At 36.4% G+C, this 15101-nt stretch overlaps 1 non-coding gene across 1 annotated transcript; it reads right to left on the bottom strand.

Moving 5' to 3' along the window:
- Window positions 1–13916: 13916 nt before the first annotated feature.
- LOC139895318 (small nucleolar RNA R71) lies at window positions 13917–14023 on the bottom strand. Its single transcript, XR_011775775.1, has one exon. It is a non-coding gene; the product is annotated as a small nucleolar RNA R71 (small nucleolar RNA).
- Between the last annotated feature and the right edge of the window lie 1078 nt (window positions 14024–15101).

Raw genomic sequence — 15101 nt, forward strand, 5'->3', positions numbered from 1 at the left:
GAAACTACATTATATGGGTGAATGATCGAAGCTGAATATGCCCCTTTTGCTTGGTAACCTAAGAATTAGTAAACCGATCTACTAATTGACGCGAATCCTAAATATAGATCTATTGGGTCTAACGAAACCCATCCAAAGTACCGGATGCTTTAGTACTTCGATATTTATATCATGTCCGAAGGATTTCTCGGAATGATAGGGGCTATTCTTATATGCATCTTGTTAATGTCGGTTACCAGGTGTTCACCATATGAATGATTATTTTTGTCTCTATGCATGGGACGTATATTTATGAGAAATGAAAATCTTGTGGTCTATTAAAATGATGGAAATGATTATTTATGTTAAACTAATGAACTCACCAACCTTTTGGTTGACACTTTAAATTATGTTTATTCTCAGGTGTGAAAGAAATCTTCCGCTGTATATTTGCTCATTTTAGAGATATTACTTGGAGCTATTCATGACCTATTTCAAAAGACGTTGCATTTGAGTCATTGATTTCATCAAGATTATTATTAACTCATTTATAGTTGGATATATTATTAAATGGTATGCATGCCTGTCAACTTTCAATGAAATGAAAGTTTGTCTTTTAAAAACGAATGCAATGTTTGTAAAATGTATCATATAGAGGTCAAGTACCTCGCAATGTAACCAATTGTAATGTATTCGTCCAGATGGATTAGGACGGGTTGTTATAAGGCGTATGATTTATAACAAGGGTAAAGTGGCACCACCAAACCGTCCTTTGTTTTGTCATTTGAAAAAGGCTGACTATGTGGCAAGGAACTGAAGGATGTGGATGAATGGGGATTGTGATTCTGACAAAGAGGATATTGTTCCTGATCTTGCTGAAACGGAGGATGAAGATGAGGTTGTCGAGGTTGGTTCTCACTCAGGTCGAACAGCTGATGATTTAGAGAACTTCAGTTTGGAAGATGAGGTGACTGAAGGTGGTAAGTTATTGATGTCTTTAAAAAGAAAAGAAATTCAGGTGGATGAACCTATGAGAAGGCCGAAAAGAAAGAGAGGTCATGTGAGACAAGTTGTTGATCCTTCAGGAGGTTCTTCTTCTACTCAAAGAGCTGAGGTGCCTCCTACTCAACATGCTCAGGCACCTCCAGTACCACCTACTCAACCTACTCAACAAGTCATAACATCTCTATCTGCATCTACACAAGAGGGTAGCTCATTTGCTCTTGCAAATGCTAATCCTGCATTTGTTACTCTTTAGGCTACTGTGCTCAATCTGGTTAATAAGGTTGATGATGTGATAAAGAAGAATAAAGACAAAAAAACGGAGGTGAGCGAGTTACAAGCTAAAGTGGACTCTCTGACCTCTGAACTTGAGAAATCACTGAAGTTAGCTGCTGACCTGAAACAGTTAACAGAAAAACAGGCTAAGAGGATCGGACAGTTAGATCGTCATGATAGGAGGTTCTAGGGTAAGATAGAGGCTGATCCTCAAGATGGGTCAATTCGTTTGAAGATGGAGCATATTGATGATGATCTCCTGTCTACCGAAAGCGAATACTCTTCAGACTCTTCATCAGAGGGGACTGAGAACGTAAGTCATATACAGGAGGTACATTTTCCTAAACCTCTGTCTGTTGATATTCATAAGTTAACATATTTTTTGGACCATCAAGGTACAGTGATTAGCTCGCTAGACTATGATGTGGAGGAGGGGGAAATTGTACATACAATGACAGATGAAGAGGTAGCTAGAATGTTTGGTATAGAGGTAGATAAGTTGATTGCTGCTGAAAAGGCTCCAAATACTGCTGGTACATGTGAGAAGAGACATTCAGGTGATGATAGTGATGAAGAAGTTATTGTTTAAGATGCTTCAGATGATGAGAATGTAAGTGTTGATAAAGATGACTTACCGGAGTTTACTGATCTTTTTAATCAACAAAGTGATGATGTTTTGAATTGGAAAGTGGATGAGAAGCGAACTGCTGAGGAAGGTGAGTTATCTGGTGTGAACAAAGAAGGTGAGAATCTTGATAGTGCAAACAAATAGAAAAACAAAGAATGGAGGGAGTATTAGAGATCCTGCACCAAAACATGGTTTAAGAAAGTACCGTTGGAACCAAAATACAAATTATATTATGATCGAACGGGAAAGGTTAAAGGGGGTAAGATTCTCAGTTGGGCGTATTTGAAAGATATGAATTGCTTTACAGTACGTAGAGAGAATGGGGTGGATTACTTTAAGCATGCTGTTGATATAAAAACACTCCCATATTTTGAGATGATGGAACTTGCAAGATTGACACTGCTCTATCATGAATCTGATGGATGGGGGCAGTGGATGCAGTTTAAGATTAGAAAAGAATTCAAGTACGACTGGTCTATGTTAGAGCCGCAGTTTCCAAAAGTTTCTTATCGTACTGATCAATCAACCGGGAACATAGTTCGAGTGGTTAGGTATAAACATGCAAAGACTATGAAGTATGCACCAGTTTGTAAAATGACACAGAATTTTGGTGATCGTTTTAGATGGTCGTATTATGATGGAAGAACAGAAGAAGCGGTGATTGTGCTGGATAATCCTAATGGTAATTTGGACCAGATCAGGATTATTGATCCTAGGTGGATTCGAAATTTGTGCAAGAATGATATCAAGGTGTTGAGGAAACACCCAATCTTTCATGAGTTGCCTAATACTGAGCAGGCAATTCAGTTTAATCGTGTTGTTTGCACTTGCTATGCTTATGATATCCATGCTTAATGTCTATCTTTCGTTGATGAATTCATAACTTGTGGATTTGAACGTTTTTATTTTCTGATTTATTTCGATTTGGTTGTAATAACTTGCTCTAAAACGTCTTATTTCTCATGTTATTGAATATGTTTGATTGTGTGATTAGTTGTTTTTGCAGGGAAAGTATATTTTGTGATTTAAGATAATGAACTGGGTCCTAGGGGGAGTTTGTTGGTGCATATTTAGTCCCCGAGTTCATTATGATCATGTTAAAATGTTTTATCGTTTAAACTTTCTCTGTTGGATTACAACCGCACGGTTGTAAGCATGCAACCGTACGGTTAGACAGGCAACCGCACTGTTGCAAGGCGCAACCGCACGGTTGCACGTGCTGAGTGTATATAATGGGTATAATGGGTTCATTGTTAGGGTTACGAATCCTAATCAATTCTACATGTACAATCCGATACCCTGGTGTTCTAGCATTCATATTGGTCGATCTTTAACATATCTAAGTCAATTTTGTCATTAATATCCAAGGTTTTCATTGGATTTTGAAGTATAAAACCCAATAACGAGATTTTCCGCACTCGTTATTGAATCTAAGATCGTTTAATCCTGTTACACGATCCTACAAAGGTGTACTTCCCAACTCTCAGATGTAGAGTATACATGACCAGGCTTCTCACTAGCGGATCACTCATATCACTCAAGTGTTTAGGGTGCTCTAATCTAGTTATATTGTCGCTCAGAAGCCAGTCGTGTAACAGTTCTCATCATAGGCTTGGTAAAGCATCGATATCTCCACCGATTGAGTAAGGACGGCACTGATCTTCTTCCTAGACATTCTTTCAAAAGGAATACGGGTTATAGGGTTGGTTGAGGAATTTATGGAAAGAGTGAAAGGTGTCTAGATCTTCTGATTTTCAGAGAGAATTGATAGATTTCGATTCTTCGGAGTATCCTTTTTGGATAGAGAACGGCTTAAATTCCGTAAGAGTTTTCTTCGAAAGATGCGGATTTTGCTAAGACTTTGTCTAGAATTTTCTTGGCTCTTCCGGTTATTCTTCTTTGGACAACTTCTCGGGTTTTTCTTGCCTTTATTAGAGACTTTGCTCTTTCATCAATTTTTTTTTCGGCATACCCTTTCTTTATAACTTTTGTCCTCTGTTCCTGGTGCCCAGAGAGGAAGTGATAATTTATCGAAAATAGGTCTTTGACCTATCAAAAACAGTCGGGGGTTCGGAATCTTTTAACAAGTGCTTTTGAAGTGAATTTGATTGATCTATCTCTTCATCATCTCTGGATCTTGTGATAAGCAGAAAGGAAATGAAGGTGAATGGGTAGTGTATTTTGGGAGTAAATTTGGGGTGAATATTTCTGATTCATCAACTCTTTGTGTAAGTTGGATGGGTTTAAATTGCGTGGAGTGGAAACGGAAACGGATGGCTTTTTGTCTTCTCTTTTCAGAATGTTTTCAGAAGGAGTATCGCACCTGCACCACGTATGCTGCTTACTAACCATTGGCCTCGAAACATATGTCAAAACTAAGTTCTAACTCAAGCCGTACACCGGCACGCTCATTAATTGAATTGACAAAGTAAAGTAGATTCGATGGGTCATACAGATACATTGGTCCAAGAGTCCTCACTTTTTGGGAGTAGGGGTCGTGCTTGGTCATGCGTAGCCTTTAACATATATTATCGAAAGAAATCTTTTGACGTAAATAATGAGTTTTAGCTTAATCATTCCATTCTAGTAAATGTTCAGAAAACTGATTTCTAGCAATTTTATAGAATCTTTTGGGTAAAACGAGGTAAGAACTTTTCGAAATTACCTAAATATTCCTTGCTAGTCACTTTTAGACAAAAGAATTTTTCAAAACTTTGGCGTTTTTACGGTTACTTGTCCTTAAACCTTTACCCAATACCCCATACTTAGAGGAATATTGTCCCTAATGTTCTCTGAAATAGAATATTTTAATATTTTATAAATTAAGGACAGTGTTTCTAGAATCTCTGAGTTTGGTGCGGGGATGACCCCACACTTAGAGATTTTAGTGCGTGATTATTGAAAGAGATTTGAGGAAAGATTACTTCCCTACGGTTAGGTTACTCTCCTAGTGTTGTGCTTTCCTACTGTCAGGTTCTCCTAGTGCTGGGAAAAACTAGTCTCTTTGATAAAAGTTTGCATGAAGAACAGAAGAGGTTAGAATTTCCACTAGATATATAACTTTTATACAATGCTTTTAAAAAGATAAACTGAAAATAAAATAAAATAAAGTAATCTACGGAATACTATCCTGACCAATGTGCTGAGCGGTGTCTGCGAAGTATCCATTCAGCTCGAAGAGATCATCGTCATCCTCAAGGGTTGGCAAATACTCAAGTGGTTGTCCTACATGCAACTCGGGACTCAAAAGTGTGTTTAGACAAAGGTCCGATGGCAACTCCCGGTGTAATAGGCTCGGAAATGGCTCTTCGTCGGGAATGTTCCCGGTAATCTCAAAAACCTGGGCCATTGGTGGCTCTACTGAGATAGGTACTGTCACTAAGTGGCAGCCCTCATGTAGCTCACTAACAGGGACCGTCTCCATGATTTGGGTAGGTGAAACAGCTAGTACAGGAGGCGTGATGGGAGCAGCGTGAGTCGAAACAACTGCTGAGGCAACTGAATGGACTGAGACTGGAGTGGAGCGTCGGGGTAGCTTGTCATGTCGGAGTAACACGGTGTGCTATCCTGAATGGCGAAGGGCCCTGAGTACTCTTGGGCATTCCTTCACGATGAAGGTATGCCCCAAGAGCTCGGTAAAGTCTCTGCTGGTCTCTAAGTACTGCCCACGTAACATTCGGGTCGTTCAAGGTGGCTCCATAATGAATCACAGTCTGTGGCTCATGTGTATCTGGTAGCTCAGGAAACTCAGCTGGTCTCGAGGCTAAACGTCTGAAGCGTCGCACTGGAGGAGCTGGTGGTGCCGTACTAATGTCCTCCTCAACACTCTCAAGGATTATACGCCTTGGACCTAACTGTCCTGTAGATGGCCTAAACTGATATGTGCTGCTCTCTGATAAGTAAACTCTGGGAGTCCTCCTCCTACGAATTGGAATGCAATAAGAAGCTCCTGAACTTGACATTTTTCCTGAATACATTCAACAAACTTGTAAATACTAAGCGCAAGTATGGCGCTTAGGGTTAGTGCACAGAGATAATATATTTGTAGACTGAAAATAATTTGAAATCAAAATTAATAAAATAAAAAGGATAAGCAAGGGGTGCCTCCAAAGAGCGCTTTGTTTATCAAGTCGTTAGAGCTCGACTTTTTTTGCCAGATCTTCAGAATGGATCAAAGGAGAAGAGGTGATCCTCCTTGTCGTGGTCTTCTAGATAAGCTTTCAATCGGTGACCGTTGACTTTAAAGTTGCCAGTAGGTCATTCTAATTCCACGGCTCCGTGTGGAAAAGCATGTATAACTTTGTACGGCCCACTCCATCTGGATCTAAATTTTCCAGCGAACTTCTTGAATCGAGAATTAAAGAGTAGAACTTTATCTCCAGGAGCGAACTTGGTAGGTATCAGTTTTGCATCGTGTGTCAGCTTCGTTCGTTCCTTGTAGATATATGACGTCTCGTAAGCTTGGCCTCTTAATTCAGCGAGTTCATTCATCTGCATCTTTCGATGCCTAGCCGTTACTGAAGGATCGAGGTTACAGGTTTTCAGTGCCCAGAGAGCTTTATACTCTAGTTCTAGCGGAAGGTGACAGGCTTTCCCATAGATCATGCGGTAGGGTGTAGTTCCTAGAGGATTCTTGTAAGCAACCAGAATGCCCACAGAGCATCATCTAGTTTCTCGGCCCATTTATACCCATGATGGCCGACGGTGCGTTCTAGAATTCTCTTGAGTTCTCTGTTAGTGACATCTGCTTGTCCGTTAGTCTGCGGATGATAGGCAGTGGACATTTTATGGGTAACTCCGTATTGTTGCATCACTTTCATAAACTGGGTGTTACAAAAGTGTGTGCCTCTATCACTTATTATAGCGCGGGGAGCTCCAAATCGGCAGAAGAGTCTCTTCAGGAAGTTGGTGACGACCTTGGCATCATTGGTTGGAAATTCTTGGGCTTCGACCCGTCTGGAGACGTAATCTACTACTACGAGGACATATTCTTTCCCATTAGACTTAGGAAATGGCCCCATAAAGTCTAATCCCCATATATCGAAAATCTCGCAAGCTTGGATATTAGTCCGAGGCATCTCATTCTTCATAGAGATAATACCTTACCTTTGGCATGCGTCGCAACGCTTTACAAGCTCTTACATATCTCAGAATATAGACAACCAATAAAATCCTGATTCGTAGACTTTTCTTGCGGTTAATTTTGGGCCATGATGACCTCCAGTTGGTCCGTGGTGACATTGGTGAAGAATCTCTACTCTTGTTTCTCATCTATGCACCTCCTGATTATCTGATCAGGGCAAATTCTAAATAGTTACGGATCGTCCCAGTAGTAGTACTTAACGTCCCTGAAGAATTTCCTTCTTCGGGATGTACTCATCCCTTTCTGTACTACTCCAGCAACTAGGTAGTTGGCTATGTCAGCGTACCAAGGGGTATCAGTAAATTTCGATCCTATGTTAGCTTGTCCTAAGCTCATAAGCTGTTCTTCCGAAAATTTGTCTCTAATATCTTGTTCAGCAAGTTGTTCCATCGCTGGGTTCTCCAAACGACTAAGATGTTCTGCTACGATGTTCTCTGCTCCTTTCTTATCTTTGATCTCAATATCGAATTGTTGTAGGAGTAACATCCATCGTAGGAGTCTTGGTTTAGCATCTTGCTTAGTGAATAGATATTTAAGGGCTGAGTAATCTATGTAAACCATAGTTTTTGACAAGATGAGATAGGAACGGAATTTGTCGAAGGCGAAAACTACGGTTAGCAGCTCCTTTTCCGTGGTGGTGTAATTCTCTTGAGCTTTGGTTAAGGTTTTGCTGGCGTAATAGATTGGATGAAAGTGTTTATCTTTCCGTTGTCCGAATACAGCTCCAACTGCGAAGTCGCTCGCATCACACATGATTTCGAATGGTAAACTCCAATCATGAGCAATCATGATAGGTGCATGTGTAAGCTGTTCCTTCAGATATTTGAATGCTTGCACACATTCTTCATTAAAGACGAACGGAACTTCCTTTCTGAGGAGATGAGTAATAGGTCGAGTGACCTTTGAGAAATCTTTGATGAAACGTCAGTAAAAACCGGCGTGTCCAAAGAAACTCCTTACCGCTTTTACTGTGGTAGGTTCTGGAAGTTTAGCTATGGTCTCAATCTTAGCCTTATTGACTTCTATTCCTGATTTTGAAATCTTATGTCCTAAAACTATACCTTCTTTTACCATGAAGTGACATTTTTTCCAATTTAGAACTAAATTCGAATCTTCACACCGGGTGAGCATCTTCTTAAGGTTAGAAATGCACGAATCAAAGGTACTACCAAAGACTGAGAAGTCATCCATGAAGACTTCCATTCAACGTTCAATCATGTTGTGGAATATTGCTACCATGCATCGCTAAAATGTAGCTGGTGCATTGCATAACCTAAAGGGCATGTGTCGATAGGCAAATGTTCCATAAGGACAGGTGAAGGTTGTCTTTTCTTGGTCCTTTGGATCGAGGGGAATTTGAAAGTATCCAGAAAAACAGTCAAGGAAACAATAGAATTCATTTCCTGATAGACGTTCCAACATTTGATCGATGAAAGGTAATGAAAAATGATCCTTCCAGGTTGCATCGTGAAGTTTACGATAATCAATGTAAACCCTCCAATCGGTGACCTCCCGTGTTGGAATAAGTTCATTATTCTCATTTTGGATTACGGTCATTCCTCCTCTCTTAGGTACAACTTGAACAGGACTGATCCATGGCGAATCGGAAATAGGATAGATCAAACTAGCGTCCAGAAGTTTGATTACTTCTTTCTTGACGACTTCTTGAATCATAGGGTTAACCCTTATTTACCTCTGAACTGATGGTTTGAAATCATCTTCTATGAAGATCTTGTGGGTGCAATAGTTGAGACTGATTCCTTTTATGTCAAAAATCTTCCAAGCAATTGCTTTCTTATGTGATTTCAGAACTTGAATCAATTTTGCCTTCTCATGTGGTGTGAGGTCTTTCGAGATGATTACAAGGAGTTGCGATTCTCCTTCTAAGAATGCATACTCCAGATGTTCGGGTAACCTCTTTAATTCTAATCTCGGAGGTTCTGTGACTACCCGAAAATTTCTGACCAAATTTAAACTTAATCTTTATACGGTTTCAACAAGATAAGCAAAGTCTATTAAACTGAGCCTCAAAATTTTGAACTGTTTCATTACATTCAATTGACCTTCGACCATTCTCGACGATTCACGAACCATTATTTATAAATAAATGTGTATACATATAAATATAAATATATGTATAGAGTATATTAAATATAATTATTTAACGATTGTAATACTCGTTGGATGTTTCGATTATTATTTAGAGGAGTTTAATTCGAACTTATATGATTTTAAAATAAATGGTGATCCGAAAATGAGTTCCATAAATTTTAGGCTTATTAAAAATGTATTTAGGAACTATTTGTTGAATTTTAAAACTTTTTATATTTTACTTGGGGTTGGGAGTGAATAATTAATGTAATTTTTATTTAAGAGTTAATGATCGAATTTTATACCATAATGATCAAAGTAAATAAATATAGTTAATTTAAAAATATAAGATTTTTTTTCTGAATACTTTTAATCCGCTACTGTTTAAACACGGAGCACGAACTACACCTAATAAAAAATGTCGGCAGTCAAATAATTGTATGTGTGAGATGTATTCACATTTAAGATGTTGTGACACATATGAAACCCATTTCATGATTTTTATATACATATTATATAAACACTTGTTAGAAATAATTCATCACCATCTTCTTTGTATTATACTAACCTCCATATCTCTTCTCCGGCCACTTTTATACCACCACACCACCGTCCCTTATAACCATCAAGGACCACAACCACCGGCTACCTTAGCTCCACCATCCGCAACCACCACCATGAAAATAAGAACCGGCAACCATCACCACTCCAATCCATCGATACATTTTTTTTCCTCTTTTCTTTGTTGCTGTTGAGTTAACCGAAGAAACTCACAGCCATCTTCACCAAACTACTCAACCATATGTTATTGTTTGATTTCAATTACAACCCACAAACAACACAACAAACCCATTGTGGTTAATTACTACCGATAATGCTAAAAACAAACACATATTTCATAGCATTATCCTTCAAGAAAGACAAGCTTTTAGTTGCTATTGTTCTATTTACAAGTGATATTCGTTTAAATAATAAAAGGTGAATACAAAAGACAGATTCCACGATTTGAAGACGCAAACGACCAAAACGCTAAAGAGTACAAAGTCAATCCAAGTGGTTCAATTTATTGATGAGAAATGTCTCAAAATTACAAGAGTACAAGCCGCAAAACGCAAAGTACAAGATATTAAATCGTACGCAAGGACGTTCGAAAATCTGGAACCGGGACATGAACCAACTATCAACGCGCAACCCAACGGAGCTAAAATTACAAGTCAACTATGCACACGAATATAATATAATATATAAATAATTCTATAAATTATTTCTATATTATATTTATATTAAAAACCGTCGGCAAATAAGAAAACAAAAGTACCTTAGCTGTAAAAGGGGCCCATGCGATTGCATGGCCTGGAGGCACAAAAACCATGCGATCGCATGGCAGTAAAGTTGTGGTCAGGTCTATAAATTGCAACGAATTCTGGCCGATTTACACACACCATATCATATATCTTACTCTCTCTCAATATATTTATATTTATATTTATAATTTTAATTTTAATTTTAATTTTAAGTTAATAATAATAAGGTTATAGTGGCGAATGTTTTAAGTTTGTAAGTCGAAATTCTGTCCGTGTAACAATACGCGATTAATACTCATTGTAAGTTATGTTCAACCTTTTTAAATTAATGTCTCGTAGCTAAGTTATTATTATGCTTATTTAAATCAAAGTAATCGTGATGTCGGGCTAAATATTAAAGATGGGGTTATTGGGCTTTGTACCATAATTGGGGTTTGGACAAAAGATCGACACTTGTGGAAATTAGACTATGGGCTATTAATGGGCTTTATATTAACTAAATGATACCTCGTTAATTTAATATAAAGGTTACAATTTGACGTATCTATATATAACCACATATGCTTAATAAGGTACGGTGGGCGGAATATTTATAAATATGAATTATTGTTCATTTGACCGGACACGGGGATGGATTAATAGTCACTGGACTCATTAAAACAGGGGTGGATTACATTCAAGGGTAATTGGTGTAATTGTTAACAAAGTATTAAAACCTTGGATTACACGCAGTCGATAACCTGGTGTATTCATTAAACAAAGTATTAAGACCTTGTTACAGTTCGAATCCCCAATTAGTTGGAATATTTGACTTCGGATAATAAGGTTAATTTGACGAAGACTCTCGCACTTTATAATTATGACTGATGGACTATTATGGACAAAACCAGATGGACATATCGAATAATCCAGGACAAAGGACAATTAACCCATGGTAATAAACTAAAATCAACACGTCGAACATCATGATTATGGGAGTTTAAATAAGCATAATTCCTTTATTTTATATCTCATCTTACTTTTAATTATCGTCATTTTATTTATCGCACTTTTATTAATCGCACTTTTATTTATCGCACTTTTATTTATGCTTTAAATTAAGTTGTATTTATATTTAATATTTTACATTAGGTTTTAATTGTTACTTAAGACATAAAAACGACAAACCGGTCACTAAACGGTAAAAAACCCCCCTTTTATAATAATAATAATATTACTTATATATATATATATATATATATATATATATATATATATATATATATATATATATATATATATATATATATATATACATACATATATATATATATATATTGATACAAATATAGTTTAAAATAAATATAGCGTTAAACTCAGCTAGCTCCCTGCAGAACGAACCGGACTTACTAAAACCTACACTACTTTACGATTAGGTACACTGCCTATAGCGTTGTAGCAAGGTTTAGGTATATCCACTCTATAAATAAATAAATAACTTGTGTAAAATTGTATAACTGTTTCGTATACACCTCGCATAACATCAAGTATTTTTGGCGCCGCTGCCGGGGAACTTCAACAACACCGAAAGCGAAACGCTATAAAAAAATTATTAAGTTTTTAAGCCATTTTTGTAAAAATATATTTATATAAGTTTTAAAATACAAAAATATAAAAGAAAAATTATTTCTATTTAAATTAAAAAGTTTATATTTTTATTTTTCTTTTGTTAAAAATTAAAACTAATAAGTAATTTTTTTAAAATATAAGTTTTTATTACATATTATTTTTTTATATATATATATATATACACACACACACACACGTTGAACCTGCTATTTTGAACCTGCATAACCTGTGACCGCATAGTTTTCATGCTTTAACCCCATATGATCGTATGGGGTGATTTGACAGGACCTGTACCTTTGACTGTCGATTAGGGTTAGGTTTTAATAATAATTATAATTAATTAAATATTAATTAGGGTTTAATTAAATTAATATTTAGTTTAGTTTTAAATTAAGTTTGTATTTTAAGTTTTTATTAGTTTTATTAATTTATAAATTAGTACCTTTTTAATAAATAATATAAAAATAATTTTTTTTTTAAAATTAATTATATTTTTATCACTTTAAGTTTTATTTCTATATTTCATATTTTTTTAATCGTTTATTCGTAATATTTGTATTTTTATCGTTCGTAATTTGTTTTAAACTTAGTTTTTGCCATAGTTATATTTTATTTCTAGATTTTTAGGCTTTGCCGTAAAATCCCTTAAGTACTTTTTCTTTAGATTAAGATTTAGGTGCTCTAGAATTTTGCGACGCCGTGCTAAAATTTTAGTATCTTTCTAAGTAATTGCCGTTTTTCGTTTAGAACTCCTTTTAAGCTTTAATTCCTTTAGACGCAACTTTTAATATTTAGTTTTTAGACTTTTAAGTTTCGACGCTTTACTTTCTTATTTTTGTTTTTCGACTTTTTATTTTTCGTCCTTTTATTTTTCGACGTTTTTCGACGCAATCTTTTTCTTTCTCATTTCTACGCTCTAGTTTTTAGGACATAGAATTTTCTTTATTTTCTTTAAATTTCGACGAAAAATTATTTTAAGCGGTTAAATTGATAGACATCCAAAATTTTCTGCTTCGTAGTAATAGTTGGATTTGTTAGTGGCGAGTTGTGGGCTTCCGATTTAAAGGGTCCTGGCTACCTGCTGCATCTATTGGCTATTCGAAACGTGGGCAAAAGCAAAAAAGTCTATTAATTTGATAACTTATATAATTTTTATCTTTATAACTAATAGGATAATCAGTGAATGCACAGAACAAAACGTTCACCACCTTTCATACGTTCACCACCTGTAACTCGATCAAGACATCTAGCCAACATTCTTGCCGTAGATTTTTCTTTAGAATCGTCATCTAGTCGACCAAGTACTCCGATTCAAATTTTTGATAATCCATTTTTTGAACCCGACCTCACAATTGAGAATCCGGAGGATATTCAAGGACAATTCAGAGATCCTGAACCACTAATCATTCCTCTTGAATCACAGATTACTCATCCAGAGATTGTCGAGGAAGAAACCATTAAGTCAGAATCCTCTAGTGATTCAGATTCAACAAACTCAATCATGAAAAATCCGGAACCTCTAAGTATGAAAGACCGAATGAGGGCTAAACGCACTGGCCAAGGTCATGCCATTACTCAACCAGACATTAATGCACCAGATTATGAAATCAAAGGACAAATCCTACACATGGTAACTAATCAATGCCAATTTAGTGGTGCACCGAAGGAAAATCCAAACGAACATCTTCGTACCTTTAATAGGATCTGTACTCTATTTAAAATCAGAGAAGTTGAAGATGAACAGATCTATCTCATGTTATTTCCCTGGACTTTAAAGGGAGAAGCCAAAGATTGGTTAGAATCGTTACCTGAATGGGCGATTGACACATTGGATGTTTTAGTTGAAAAATTTGTTAAACAATTCTTTCCAGCATCTAAAGCCGTGAGACTTCAAGGAGAAATTGTTACGTTCACACAGAAGCCAAATGAAACTCTATATGAGGCGTGGACAAGATTTGGAAAATTGTTGAGAGGATGTCCTCAACATGGTTTAGACACTTATCAAATAGTATAAATATTCTACCAAGGATGCGACATTACTACACGAAAAGACATCGACATAGCAGCTGGTGGTTCCATTATGAATAAAACCGCAACTGAAGCTTACAAAATTATTGATAACACTGCTTCCCACTCACATGAGAAGCATAGCTGTCTTGTGTAGTAAGCTGCATTCCAGCTGTGCTGGTTCTTCATTGCTGAGATACTTGATATTCTTGATCTACTGAGTACACATCCTGTGCTGATTGAAGAACACTGTCCCTTGTGCTGGTAGACTGAGCAGCAAACTACACTCGACACAGCAATATCTGCTGTCTATACATAAACAAACTTGTGCTGGCTGCACATAACATTTTAGTGCAAATAAATTACAGTTTTGTCATAATTAAATCCTTAATCATTTTGGGGACTCAACAATCTCCCCCTATTTGATGATGACAAAACCTATGACATATAGAGAAAACACTAAAGCTAGCACAGAGGGACCTAATGATAAATAGGCAGTAAAATTATCCCTTTTAAGTTTGTTTTTTGGGATCTTTTGCTGAGTTATCTATATCTTATAATTTGATATGATTTTGAAGATAAACTCATTTCACTTTCATTACAGCAGAGTATATACAATAATTACAAGAACATCATAATGAAAAATGAAATAAACAAAAGATACAATTTAAGCACTAGATCATCTAAAGCGGCTAGAGCCGATTCTAGCCATGACTTTGATTCCATTTCCGCAAAGTTAGATGCTTTCGAAAGACGAATGGAAAAGATGACTAAAGATATTCACGCAATACGAATTAGTTGTGAGCAGTGTGGAGGACCACATTTAACAAAATATTGTCTCAGTATTGACCAAACAATGGAACAACGAGAGAATGTTTCATACATGAACCAAAGGCCTGGAAATAATTATCAGAATAATTATCAACTGCCAAGACCAAACTACAATCAAAATCAGAATTATAACCGAAATGTTCCATACAATAACCAACAAGGTCCTAGCAATCAACAAGTATCTAACAATACATACAACCAGCAAAGACCTATTTTTCAAAATAAACCACCA

The sequence above is a fragment of the Rutidosis leptorrhynchoides genome, chromosome 2, assembly GCF_046630445.1.
Source record: "Rutidosis leptorrhynchoides isolate AG116_Rl617_1_P2 chromosome 2, CSIRO_AGI_Rlap_v1, whole genome shotgun sequence".
NCBI lineage: Eukaryota > Viridiplantae > Streptophyta > Magnoliopsida > Asterales > Asteraceae > Rutidosis > Rutidosis leptorrhynchoides.